Below are 13,469 nucleotides of genomic sequence, written 5' to 3'. Positions count from 1 at the left end.
AGGAGCGAGGCACCCACCGCAGGAGGGCTTGACTGGGAGAGGACAGGTGTTCCAGCTGGCGGAGGGGTAAGTGTGGGGCAGGTAAATGCTTGTGATGGACGGGCACCTGGCACAGGGAAAGACCCCTGCTCTGCACCTGGTCTCTCTTGGGGCCGCCGGCCCGGCCGTCCTCCCGGCCTCAAGGAACCAGAGCAGCAGGACTGGGGGAGGGGGCCAGGTCCTCCCCGTGTGTGACAGACACTTATCCCTTCGTTGTCTGAGTCAGGAGATGTGCCTGGCCCCCGTGTGCTGGGCGCCGGGGGCAGCGATGCGAGCAGGATGTGAACACACCGGCAACACACTCACTGGCGAGTGAGGGGAGAAGCACGGGCGTCGCGCCCACGGAACGTGGTTCACGGCTCACAGACCCCGGGAAGGGCGGCGTGACGCAGAGGAGGCGTGGCCCCACACCTGCCATGCTCCGTGGCCTGAGGTGGGGATGGTCTTGTAGTGACCCTGTATGTGGATATGAGTGTGTCTGTCTGAGTGGCCTGCAGACCATGTCACAGCCCCACTCGGGGCACAGGCCTTCCCAGGACTCAGAAGAGAGGGCAGCTCGGGTGTCTGTGATCTCAACACCCTGACGGTGGGGGGTACTGCCCCTTGACCCACCTTGCTCCTGTCAGAGCCCAGCTGGTGAGCAGCCGCCCCTGGAGGCCAGGCCCCCTCCCCCCAGCCCTGCTCCACAAGCTGCCCTCTGATGGACAGGGACACATTGGGGCCGCCACAGAGCAGGCTTTGTGCTCCCAGCAGCGGGGATCCATCAGCTGCGGCCTGACAGCAGGGAGTCAGGCCCTAATCCCCTTGCCGCTGGCCTGGGCCCATGGGCCCATGGGCCCTACTGCCTGAAGCCCCCTCCCCCAGCAGCCAGCCCCTGCAGGAGGGGCTGCCTCAGCTTGGCTGTCACTTTGCATGCTGGGCCGGCCTCGTTTGAACGGCCTCAGGAGTCCCCTTCACGGCTTCTACTCTTCCCCTGCCCTGCCGCCCACCCAGACCTGTTTGTCTGCCCCCCCCCCTCCGCCCCACACCTTCTGGGGCCTGGCTAGCACCCAAACAGGTACCCATTCAGGGAGCCAGGGAGGGTTCTGCGATTGGGCCTGAGCTTGTGTTCTCTGGCTGGGCGCCTGGCTGCAGTGGGAGGGAAACGCTTCTCCAGGCCCTGGACGCCAAGCCGAGCCGTGAAGGCGAGCTGGCACGGGTCGCTAGGGCAGCAGCCCTGCAGTGAGGACAGACCTCAGTCCCAGGGTCTGGGCTGGGAGCATCCCTGAGGTCAGCAGTCTGCCCCTCCCTTCTGCCAGCTGGGACCCTGGGGCCCCAGGAGAAAAGGTCGAGCCCAAGGTACACGGGGCACCCGGTCAGAGGGTGCTGGCTCTCAGTGCTTGAGCTGAAGCCTGGGGCGGAGTCAGGTGCTCCCTCTCCTTCCCTGGGCCAGCAGGACGGGGCCCAGCTCCACAGTGAGTGCCTGTGCCCCTGGTGGGCTCAGCACAGGGTGGGGCGGCCGCAGTTCGGGGTGCTCTGGGCTTCAAGTAGAGAGTCCAGGCACACGCCAGACATGCCAGGGCGAGGGTCGACGGGCTGCGGAGGCTGGAGGCCTGAGGGCTTGAGGTGGGAGGAGGGTTTGGAGGCCAGTGGGAATGGAGGGCAGTGAGATGAGGAGCAGGGAGGCCCCATCGAGGACGAGCATCAGGTAACTGCCGGGAAGTCGCCCCTGCCTGGAATCTGCCCTCAGAGCCTGGCTCACCCGCCAGGAATCTCTGGCCTCTGCCTGCCAGGGCGAGGCCAGGAGGCAGGAAGCGAGGGTCCTTAGGGAGTGGGGTTCCGGGGAGGGGACTGGTGGTCACGGGGATCAGCAGGGTGTGTGGCAGTGTGGACCTGGGCCTTTGGACATGTGGGTGGGGCCTCTGAGGAGCGCTTCCTGCACGTGGGGCCCACAGCGCCTGGGGCAGACGCTGGGAGGAAGTTCAGGCGGCAGAGGCAGGAGCCGGGTCAGGAGTCAGAGCGAGCTGTGGGCCTTCCCCTCTCTGGGTCGCGGTCCTCCGTTTATAAGTCAGGGTGCTGCACGCAGTGACCCAAGGGCCCCTCTCCAGGTGGCATTCCTGTCCTGACTCAGCACACGGGCCCGCAGCGAGCTCGTGCGTGGGGTGAGAGGGCCTCAGCCCGCGGAATGGACTCGGGACTCAGCCAGGGTCAGCGAGGACCGTGTCCTTTCCCATCTGCAGCCCCCCCCCCTCCCCCCCCCCAGCCAGTCTCTCTGAAAGACCACTGGGTGGCTCTCTCTGGCCCGTATGCAGACCTGCCTGGCACCTACCTGTCCTACTCACCTCTGGACCCCCTTCTCCCGCCCCTCCTGCCCTCTTTGTGGGTCCACAAGCCCGAGCAGGCCACCCCCCCTTCCCCTCCCTGGACAGCTTCTATTTCTGCTCTTTGACAAGTTGTGACATATTTGGGAGCAGCTGCTGCCTGGGTGGAGAGGCCTGTGCTTGTCTCCGGCTCCGGCTTGTCCTCCCAGAGCCTCTCCCGCGGCCACCCCCCCAGCATGTGCTGTGGGACCCTCCCTGCCTTCCCCTCCTGGGAGCTCAGAAGTTGTCCGGCTTTGCCGGGCTCCTGTGGGGCTGGCCAGGGCTCTGACTGGCACAAAGGGACCTGTCTGGGAGGGAGAGCTGGGTGGCTGCATGGGCGGCACAGAATACCTTGGCCCGTCCAAGCTGTGTGGCTTGAGGCAAGTCTGTTCCCCTCTGGGCTCTATTTTCCTGTCTGTAAAGTGGGAATAAGAACCGTCTTCCCTGCCAACTGTAACTACTGTTGTCGCCTGGTAACCACTTGGACTGCGAGCTCCTCTTGACTCTCCGAGGGCTTTATTCCACATCCCTCTTTCCCCCTCTCCGCGGGCCTGTCCCAGAGCTCGGAAACAGGGAGTCTCTCCCATCGAAATCCCTCCCTTTTCCAAGCAGCCCTCAGCTGTGGCTCTGTCACAGCCTCTCCTTCGTCACCGGGTTTCTGGGACGAGGACTTTACACTTACTCACGGATCTACTCATTGGCTTCCACCTTCGCTGGGACGCCAGCTGCCCTCAGCAGGTGCCAGCTCCAGGCGCTGGTTCTCAGTTCCGACTTACTGATGGTCTGCTTCGATCCATCGCCCGAGGCTCCGCTGCTTCGGGTGCACGGCCCCTGGTTCTTCTCTGGGCTTTCTTGTCACTCCTCCTGTGCTCTTCCTTGTTTCCCTCCCTCCTCTTCTTCCTCCTCCTGGGCTTCCCCTCCACCTGCCCTTTAAGAGGGACCTCTAGGGTTAGATCTCTTCTCTGCCATCTCCATGGGCGACCTTGTTCTCCTGCCTAGGGTTGGACGGCTATAAGTATGGGAGTCTGGCAGATGCTAGCTGCTCTGCACTGCTAGGTGCTGACAGCCCCCAGACTGTACCCCCTCCCTGAGCTGCAGGTCACAGGTCCAAGGCGTCCCGTGCCCATGTCTCGAAGGCATGGAACCCATCCTGATGTCCCCTCTCTCAGTAACGACTGAGGCCACCATCCACTCAGTCACTCTTGGCTTTGCTCCCGGCCACGCCCGACATTCTCCCTCGTCTGTCTGTCTGTCCCGGGCCCCCTCAGACCATCTCCAGAGGGTTACAGCCAGACAAGGAAACAAAGGCTCCTGGGAGTCGGGGCAGGTCCGTCAGCTGCCTTGCCTGCAGAGCAGGCTGTGGGGGCATTGCCTTCCGCCCCCCAGCCCCTGCTGCCGGGCATGTTCTGCCTGAGCCATGTTGCCTGCACCCCCTTCCCCGTGGGGGGATGCATCACGGGTGGTCCCTAATGGCGGGGGTGGTGCTGGGAACCTGCGGCCTGGGCCCAGGGGCTCTTCCCAGCAGATGTACCTCACACCCTCACAGCTCCAGCGGTCTTCCTGCAGCCGACAGACTGGACCACTGGCCCCCATGCTTGTGTCCTCACCCACCTTGTCCCCACCCTCACCCCCAGTGCGGTCACAGCCCTGCCTCCCCTCAGCCTATGGCTTGCCTTTCTGCACTCACAGGTGGGGAAGTTGAGGCTCGGGCTCAGGCCCCAGGCCGGCCCACCTGGCCTCCCTTCTGGGGCTCTCCTCACAGCTGTGCTGTGTCTGGCTGCCCGAAGCGCCGGTCACCTGGCTGTTCCTCATCTTTCCTGGCTGCGGCCACATTTCTGAAAGTGACTGTTGGCTAGTGAGGCCCTCACACTTCCCTGTCTGGGCAAGGAGCAATGTCCTCTTGGATTCCTGGACCCAGAGCCAGGCGCCTCCTGCCTGGGGCCTCACTGGTGGGGGTGGGATGGTCAGAGGAGGCAGCTGGGCCCCGGCAGGACTGCCCAAGGCGACAGTGTTACCAGGCACTGTGACAAGCGCGCCACACACCCGAGCAGTGCAGACCCTGCAGTGGCTCTGTGGGTGGTTCTGCTCACATTTGCAGCCTGGGGGTCCTGGTTCAGAAATTTGCTCATGTCACTCACAGGAGGTGGACGCAGGATTAGCACCAGCCGGGCTGACTTGGAGTCGGGAAGGTTCCCCACAAAGATTACTCCTGATGCTCGGGGCGTAGACCCCTGAGGGGGCCAGCCCCTCTCCAGGGTGGGTATACAGCAGGCGCTCAGCAAGTGCTCTGGGGATGTTTCCTGGACACTCTGATGAGCAGAACTGAGAGGCGGAGCACTTCACCCAAGCAAGTGCCTTCCGGGGCTTAGGGCGAGGGCTTAGGGTCGTCCCTGCCCCTTGCCTTTCCGGGCGACCAGACTAACACAGCTCCTGTGCTCTGAGACCGGGGAACTCCTGGTCCTTTCAACGCTTCTCCTGTGGGGAACCAAGAGAGCTGCAGAGGAGCTCAGAACTGCCGCCTGGGTAGGCAGGAGGCTGCATGCCCAGCCTTCCGCAGGGCTGGCACAGCTCCAGGAGCTGGTGAGCTGCCCCCAGCCGCTGGGCGCTCTGTCTATTCTCGGAGTCCTGAGTTTAGGAATGTCCCCTCTGCGCGCTGGCGGGCAGGCCTGGAGCCGAGCCTGGAGCCCGCGGGTGGGCGCTGGCGGCGCCTCATTCCTGCCGCAAGGAGCAGACGGTGCAACCTCTTCCCTGCACTGCGCTCCCTCCTGGCCAGGGCTTGGCTCCTGGCCTTGAGGTTGTAGCCAAGAGCCTGGCCTCTGACCTTAGACATGCACCCGAAGTCGCCCTTCCTGACACTGTGGCCGCAGTGAAATCACAGGTGCATTTGACCAGGGCTGGGCAGCACGTCGGACGGAGAGCAGAGACTGAGAGTGAGAGAGCAGGGGGCCACTGGCCTGAGGGGACGGACGGCGGAGTTCAGGAAGCTGCACCGGACGCCAGCAACCCGCCGCCTGTCCTCGGAGCCGGGACACACTCGTCCGAGGAGCATTTAGACCCCCTCCACGCATTGTTACCCTGCCCTCACCTGGCGGATCGCTGGGGCGTGTGTGCACACCACACCCCCACACTCACACTCACTGACACACGCTTACACCCATGTGTGTGCATGCTTGCTGGACCCTCCCTCCACAGCTCTCCTGGGTGGGTTAGTTCCCTGTCCCTGCCCCACCCCCATAAGGCTCAGGGCTGCTGTGAGGGCGGGTGGGGGGCTGTGCAGACCCTGGGCCCCTCCCTCCCACATGAGCCAGGTGCCACACACAGGCTTCCCCATCTGCAGCTGTGAGGCTCGAGGTTGGTAACTTACCCTCCAAGCCTCAGTTTCTCCTTTTGCAAACGGGGAGGACAGCACACCCAGCTGGTTCCCGTTGGGCTTATTACTAGAGGGACCGCAGCTGGGTGGGGTCCCACAGCCCATCAATGTGACCCTGTCCCCCCAACACCAGCACCCAGGAGTCCTCGAGGAGGTCCCAGTCCTCACCCTGCCCACCCATCGCCAGCCCAGCTTTGGCACGTGAGGGACCTCCGCCCTGCCTGTTTCGGGTTATAAATAACCTCCACCATCTGTCCCATGAAGCCCCAGTGCTGAGAGCAAAGCAGAAGCTTCCTGGATCCCTGTCTCCCTCTGCTCTGGCAGAGATTCTGTCTTCTCTGCTTTGGGGCTTTCAGCTCTTCCCTTTTGTGCCTCCCCCCCCCCCCCCCACTCTCCATCGCTGCAGTGAGAAGGCCCTCGTAGGCAGATCACAGAGCGGAAGCTGCTCCCTCCTCGGGCCCTGGCCGGGCAGCTAAGGGCCAGCGGGCCATCCACATAGAGCCTGAGGGGACGGGGCTCAGAAGTGGTTTTCTGCATCTCCAGAGCTGAAAAAGTCTGCAGCCTTGTTGGGGTGGGGGTGAGATCCTCGGGACCTGCCTGCACTCTCATGCCCACTCCCCCAAACACACAGCCTGCCTGAGTCCCGTGTTCCCCGGCCCCTCTCGGCCTGCGAGTCGACAGGGAGCTCCTCTGGGTGGCTGTGTGCTGGGGACTGAATGTTCCTGTTCCGCCCAAGTTCACACATGGAAGCCCTCACCGCCAGCGTGCCGGCATTTGCAGAAGGGGCCTTTGGGAGGTGGTGAGGGCTAGGTGAGGTCACAGGGGTGGGTCCCTCGTGATGGGGTTTGTGCCCTTATAACGAGAGATGAGAGACGCCAGGGAACGATGCTCCCCCTGCCTTCTCGCACCAAGGAAAGGCCTGTGCGCTGAGCAGGAAGGCGGCCGTCTGCACCCCATAGCAGTGTCCTCACCAGAGCCTGGCCACGCTGAGCCTGACCTTGGACCCGAGCCTCCAGAACTGTGAGGAAAGGAATTGCTGTTGTCTGTGCCCCGACTCCGTGGCGTTTTATCACAGCTGCCCAGCGGACGGCCCTTCTTCTTGCGAAGAGCGTTGCTGCGGGACGTCCTCGCCTGTGTCTGTCCGTCCATCCAGCTGTCTGTTGCTTGTACAAGAATTAGTTCTACCTGCGTGGCTGCGGGCACGTCTCTCTGTTTGCCTTGCACCCTGAGCAGCCCCTCGTGCAGGCCTGGCCGTGAATGAGTGGCCGTAGTGAGCGGATGCTGTTGGCGTTGCAAACGCCCCCTTGGGAAGAGTGGGCTTTTTGCTCTTTGTGGCCTGGAGCACAGGCTGCTTAGAACCCGGGCCCACCCCCATCCCCTGCCCATCCCCTGTCTGTCCCCTGCCCATCCTGGCAGGTGGAAGTTGGGGGTTTTGAAGCTGAGTCTCAGCACTGAGTGCTGGATGGGGGACGACAGATGGGGCCACATGGCCCTGCTGCTCCGACCCAGGGGAACAGGTGGAGGCTCTGGGGCCGGAGTGTGAATGCTGACAATTCATGAGTCTCAGGCAGGTGGAGTGCTGGGCTCAGGGGCGGCGACAGCTGCCACGTGGGTGGGGGTGGGGTGGGGTGGGTTCAGCCACAGGGAGAAGGCACCAGAGGGCAGGAGAGCAAGGGGGGAAAGAGGGGAAACTCCTCCTGCCCCCGCCCCCCTACCGCTGGGGCCGAGTGACCCGAAAGGCTTGGGAAGCTGTGAGGAGAGAGGACAGTGGATGTGATGAGACAGATGAGAGGCTCCTGGTCTGTGCCCTCCCTCCCGCCACCCCCGCCCGGGCTGTCCTGGGCCCAACCCGAAACCTGAGGCATTTGGGCCATTCCAACAGCTGGGCCCGGCTTCTGGCTGAGTCGGGGCCCAGGCAGGGGCCAGAAGCAGCTGCCTCGTCCCCTTGCGGACGGGGTAGGGACACAAGGAGGCACCCGGGTGGAGCGCATCTTCGCGTCTTACGCACGTGACGGGACATGCCCCGCATGCCCTGGGCCCCTGTCCCCCCTCTTCCTCACGGTGAGTGTCAGGGAAGAGAGGCGACGTCCACGGACAAGGAGCTGCTGATGTCGGGCCGCAGTCCTGCCGCCCCCCCACGGCCTTGCATGGGGGTCATAGCTTCCCGCGTGCAGGCGAGAATGCTGAGCCTTCTCAGTCAGACACTGGAGAAGGGACAGAAGTGAGATATGACGGCAGACTCGTTCAGCACTAGAGACGAAACTCGTAACCTCTGAGGGGAACTAGAGGCCCAGCCGCCCCATTCCAGGAGCAGCGGGAGGTGGGAGGGGCAACGTCGGCGTCTTCTCCAGACGGGAGTGACTGACCCCATGGGGGTGGTTTAGGGGACTTGGTCCAGAGGAGCCCCTTGGACTGGGCGTCCCTCTGCTCTCTGTTGGGCAGGTCGCTCCGCATCTTTGGTGTGGCCCGTGGTGTCCGATCTCCAGGTGAGCTCACAAACCCCGGGGGAGGTGGGGCTGCCCAGTGGGGCTGCCCAGTGGGGCGGCTCAGGGAATCCTGGCGCAGACAGGGCTCCGCCTCTGGCTCAGGAACCCGCTGGGAGTGCTGGGCCTGGCCACCTCCTCCCCTCAGGCCGCGGCTCAGGTCTGGCCAGCAGGGGGACCCTGAGCCCCAGGCACCAGCTCTGCCCTGGGCTGGCTGCTCCTGGCTCTGGATCCATCCCTGATCCACCGCCTCACAGACCCACACCCCTGCTTGAGCCTCAGTTTCCTACTCTGCAAAATGGAGCCATAGTTACGCTTCACTGGCCACGCTGTGAGAGCGAAAGGGTTCTGTACGGCAAAGAGAGGGTTGACTTGGTGCTGGCGACTGTTCGTCCTGCGCGATGCCATTGCAAACACACGGCAGATGTTTACAGTGAGCTCCCAGAAGCCCAGGATGAAGTCCGTTGCCTCCTGGGCCAGGGACAGTGGTTGGACTAAGAAACCCCTGTTGCTGGAGGGCCCCCTGTGTGGCCCACCCCGCCTGACCAGTGGGCGTGTCTGCCAGCTCCTTTGTGTTCCTTGGCCTGGAATTGGAGGCTTTGGGGTGGGTGGAGGGTGGGGACAGAGGGAGCCCAGGCCACAGCCACCTGTCCACCTTGACTGCAGGACAACGCACTCAGTGTGAAGACCTTTGGCTCACCCCGTCTGTCGGGGGTCAGGGGTCAAGGCTGGTGGGAGCAGAACAGCCCTAGACCAGCACTTGACGTTGTGCCTGAGACCAGGGAATGAGGGCTCGGCAGAGGCTGGGGCAGAGAAAATGGGCTGAAGCCGGAGTCTGGGGCCAAAAGTGCGGTTTTCAAAGGTCTCCGATCTGGTCTTGTCCCAGGAATGCTGATCGGCCCGGATTCCGCCCTGTGATGGGGTGACTCCTGGCTTCTGGGGGATAGTCGCTGCCTGAGGTGTGACCTGTGAGGTGGGCTCTGAGACAGGCTCACAGGCCCCAGCGGAGGGGAGATGGCCCTCCGTTAGCTCTCCATCTTGCCTCAGCCCTGAGCCCAGGACACAAAGTGCCCGGTTGCCCCCATCTGGCTCATTCCCTGGGGTGGACCGCAGACCATCTCCGGGGTGGGGGGGGCTCCCTGTGGCGTGTTGGCAAGGGCCCTGGACGGGGAGTGAGGGGCCCGAGCTCACGTTTCATTCTAGTGTTTGGTGGTCCCAGGGCGCAAACTTTGGGCGTTGTACTTTGTTAAGGGAGCACAATGGCTCCCCAACCAGGCAGCGTGAGGATGTGTGACAGCCAGGCACGGGGTCCCACGTCTCCATGCAGACAAAAGGAGACACGCGCTCACACGCACTGCGCACAGACATTTGTCACAGCATCCCCCGTAAACGTGGACGCAGCCCACGGCCGTCAGCTGAGGTGGACGAGCAGAATGCGGTCTGCACGCCGTGGACCGTCACTCAGTCACACATGGGGGCAGCACCGTCACCCCCGGCCACACGCCGTGTGGCTCCGTTTATGCGAAGCGTCCAGAACAGGCAGATCCACAGAGACAGGGGGTGGGTGAGTGGCTTCCCAGGCGCGCGTGGGAGGCGGTGAGGCCGGGAGAGGACTGCTAACGGTGCAAAGCTTTTGGGAGGTGATGAAAAGGCTCTAAAATTAAACTAGGGTGGTAGGTGCACAATTCTGTCTGTGCTAAAAACCATTGAGTCGCAGTTCGAATGGTGAACTGTGTGATATGGAAATGATGCGTCAAGAATTGGGTTCCTGAATGCAACCGAACAACTCTGTTTCTGCGCCCCCACCCCCCACGGCCTCCACGGCCTCGTCCTCTCTCAGAACATGTGGAGGCAGACACTGTTTCTATTCTTGAGGGCAAGGACATGGCTTGACGGGTGGGGAGGAGTCAAGGAGGCATTAGGATGTCACACGATCTCCGTGCCTCGATTTCCCCTTCTGCCCTTGCGCCCTGGGAGCAGGCGTGTGAATGCCCGGGAGGGCGGGGTGAATGGACCGGTCAGAACGAGGTGGGCAGTGCCAGGGGCCTGAGCCCTGAGTCTGTGCCGTGGAGGAGCCAGGTCTGTGGGTGGCTGTGGGGTGGCAGGCAGCTGGCCCAGAGACCCTGTTTGGCTGCTGTCAGGGTGAGAGAAGTCCAGAAACCCACGGCTGGCGGCCGTAGGCTGGGGCAGGGTGGGGGCTGGGCTGTGGGCCGGAGAAAGCGGACTGCTGGCCTCTGGCTGGGTGGGGGTGCAAGGGGCTTGAAGACCGTGCGGGGCTCCTACACCAGGTCTGCCAGCGTCTGGAGCTCTGGGTCCAGCTGGCTGTCATTAACCACCCAGGGCCTTGACCAGCAGGATCTGTTCTCAGCTTCTCCTTCCCTCCCACCACCCCACCCGATGCAGCCCCTCCCTCATGGTGTGAACACCCTTGGATCTGCTGCCTGAAACCAACCTCTCTGCTGCAGCTACTGGTCCACCTTCTGCTCTCTTCCCGGCCAAGCTCTTCAACGCTTCATCTGCGCCACAGCCCTCCGTTTCCATTCCTGCCCCAGCGCTCACCCCCTTCTCACCCCTGAGTCTTCACGGCCCCCTCAGATGTCTCACAGCGGCTCCCCGAGCCCCTCAGCACCCTGTCACTGCAGGGGCAGGGGGGCGGGTACAGCCCTGTCCTGTGAACCTTCTGTCTGCACCCTCTCCCCGAGCCACTTCGTCTCGCCCAGAGCCCCCTGGGCTCTGCACCGAGGTGACTGGGCTGCACTGTCCCCTGGGCTGTTCCGCAAGTCTGCTGGACCTGCTGGACCCCGTCCCCAGGGGCACACCCCCTCACCCCATCCAGGAGCAACCTCCTTATCCCCCACGAGCCTTTCTCAGAGGCCCTTTGCCTCTCCTCCCTTCCCTGGGGCTGCTCCTCTCTATGGCTGAGGGGCCCGGGCGTCCCTGCGACCTCTGTCTTCCCACCTTCGCTCTTCTGTCACTTCCTGCTGGGTGGGCCTTGTTGTCTTCTATGGTCAAGCCTGCTGCTACCTCTGACGGTTCCTCTGCACAGGATCCAAGAACCTTGCCAGAGCATGTCTCAGCTCCTCCAGGCCCCTGTTTGATGCCTTCCATGCTCCCCTCACCAGCAGAGCTGACCCTGAGATCTGTCCAGAGACGGCAACCTGAACAGCACAGGCAAGCACGTCGGGAAGTGCGGTTCAGGGAACCGAGGCTGAGAGAGGTGCCGCCAGTCGTCCGGGCTCACCCAGTGCCGGAGAGTGGAGTCCGGGCCTCCCGGCTTCCACTGGGTCCGAGGCCCAGTCCAGTCTCTAACCTCCCGGCCAGGCAGCCCCAGCAGCTCCTGTCTGTTACCCTGCGGCCAGCGCCCAGTCCTGCCCAGACTCTGCTCTCTGGCTCAGCCTGTGGCTCTTCCTGTTGCCCACAAAACCCTGCTCCGGCCACCAACCCTTCTCCACACACACGGCTTCCTGCCCCTGCTCAGGGCCCGCCCCAGCCCATGCCAGTCCAGCATACGGTCTCCCGTGTCCGTGGCGCCTGGGCCACAGCACCGGGCACACGAACAATTCCGAGCAGGCTGCTCGTGGCCTTGCCCTCCACCCCACACGGCGCGTTCCTGGAAGGGACCTTTGCACGGTGCCACTTCCATAGTAGGGCCCTAATAAACACCACCAAATGGGCACATGCCTGGGGCTGCTGGACTGTCCCCCTCCAGAAACTCAGGCCAGTCGGTTCCACGGTTCCAGCCACCCCCAGAAGAACATGTCACATACGGGAGCTCAGCTCTCGGTCCCCTCGCCTATGACGAGGGACTGAGAACATCTGCCCTGCTGCCTCCTGGGTGTTGGATGAGAATTAAATGGGAAGCTGTCCTTAACCCCCGAGCTGCTCTGGGTGCGGCAGCCTGAGTGGGGAGGGGTGAAGGCCGCTTCACCGAGTCCTGCGTTTAAAGGGCTGGTGCTCAAGGGGCACCTGGGCACGGCTCCCTCCGCTGCCCCTGGCCCCGCCCCCCGGCACCAGGCTCTGCCCCCAGGTCACCCGTGGGTTGGAACAGGTTTGTTGCCTCTCAGTTTCCTTATCTGTATGGATAATGGATTAGCTTGAAGCTCAAATTTTCAAGTTTCTAAAGCTGCAGAGCTAATAGAACCTTATGTTCAAATAAAATCTCATACCAAGAAGCCATATGTGGTGTACGCCACAGCAGAGCGGCTCAGGCTAAAGGAGGGGTGTGCATCTGAGTCCCCAGGGCCTGACCCTCACCCCCAGCCCCCGCCACCCCGCGGCTGCTCTCCGCACCCACAGCACTGAAGCCCCATCCTTGGGCATCAGTGCCCGCTGTGCCCGGCCCTGCAAAGTGCAGCCCGAGGCAGTGCTCCTGGATGGGGGTGGGACAGACGTCCTGACCCTCACTGGAGGGACTGTCAGTTGGGGGTCCCTTGAGCCTTAGGTCCCCACCTGCCGGGCAGCTCTTTCGGGAGACTATGGCGCTATCGCCTCTGTGTCCCCAGGGCTCAGCTCACTGTGGGTGAAGGGGCTCAGCACCTGTGTGTTAGAATGAATGGATGGATGAGGGAAGCAATGATGATGTTGGAAAGGGCGTGGAAGCAGCACCCTCGCATAAGGGTTTGGAAACTCTCTGCCTGTCTGGAGAGACCTGGACCAGCCCTCTCCCCACTCCCCCCCCCCCCGCCCCCACACACAGGCAGAGGGGAGTAGTCCGCCTGGGTCTCCCCTCCCACTGACCCAGCCTCTCCCCCAGGGAGGCTCTGACGCAGCAGTGGGGGCAGGGAGGAGGGATGGCAAAGAGGCAGACCTAGATTACAGGCTGGAAAGGGGGGGACTCCAAGGAAGTCACTGCATTGGGGGGTGGCTTGGCTCGGGTTGAGGGGCCCTGGGGGAAAGGCCAAGGGCTTCCTTGCCTTCAGAGATATTTTTCTTTCCATCTGTCTGCCCTTGACCAGCCCTGGTCCTCCACCTCCCCCGCCGCCCCCGCCTGCCTTGAACACTGCCCAGAGAAATGCTGAAGAACAATACGGGGACCAAAATAACCCCCTGCCTGCTGGAAGGGGAAAGAGGAGAATCGTAAAACTTCCTCTACTCCCCAGGCCTCCCCAGAGGCTGAGTGGGGAGTAGGCACCCCTTCCTGCTAGTGCCCAAAGGTGTGGCCCCTTCCTGGCGGGGCCAGCTCTGGGTTGTCCAGGAGGCCTGGCCCTGGGCACAGGCAGGGGGCAGTGGGGGTGGGGG

This window comes from Desmodus rotundus, chromosome 10, assembly GCF_022682495.2.
Source record: "Desmodus rotundus isolate HL8 chromosome 10, HLdesRot8A.1, whole genome shotgun sequence".
Taxonomy (NCBI): domain Eukaryota; kingdom Metazoa; phylum Chordata; class Mammalia; order Chiroptera; family Phyllostomidae; genus Desmodus; species Desmodus rotundus.
Note: the sequence above shows the minus strand (reverse complement) of the source record.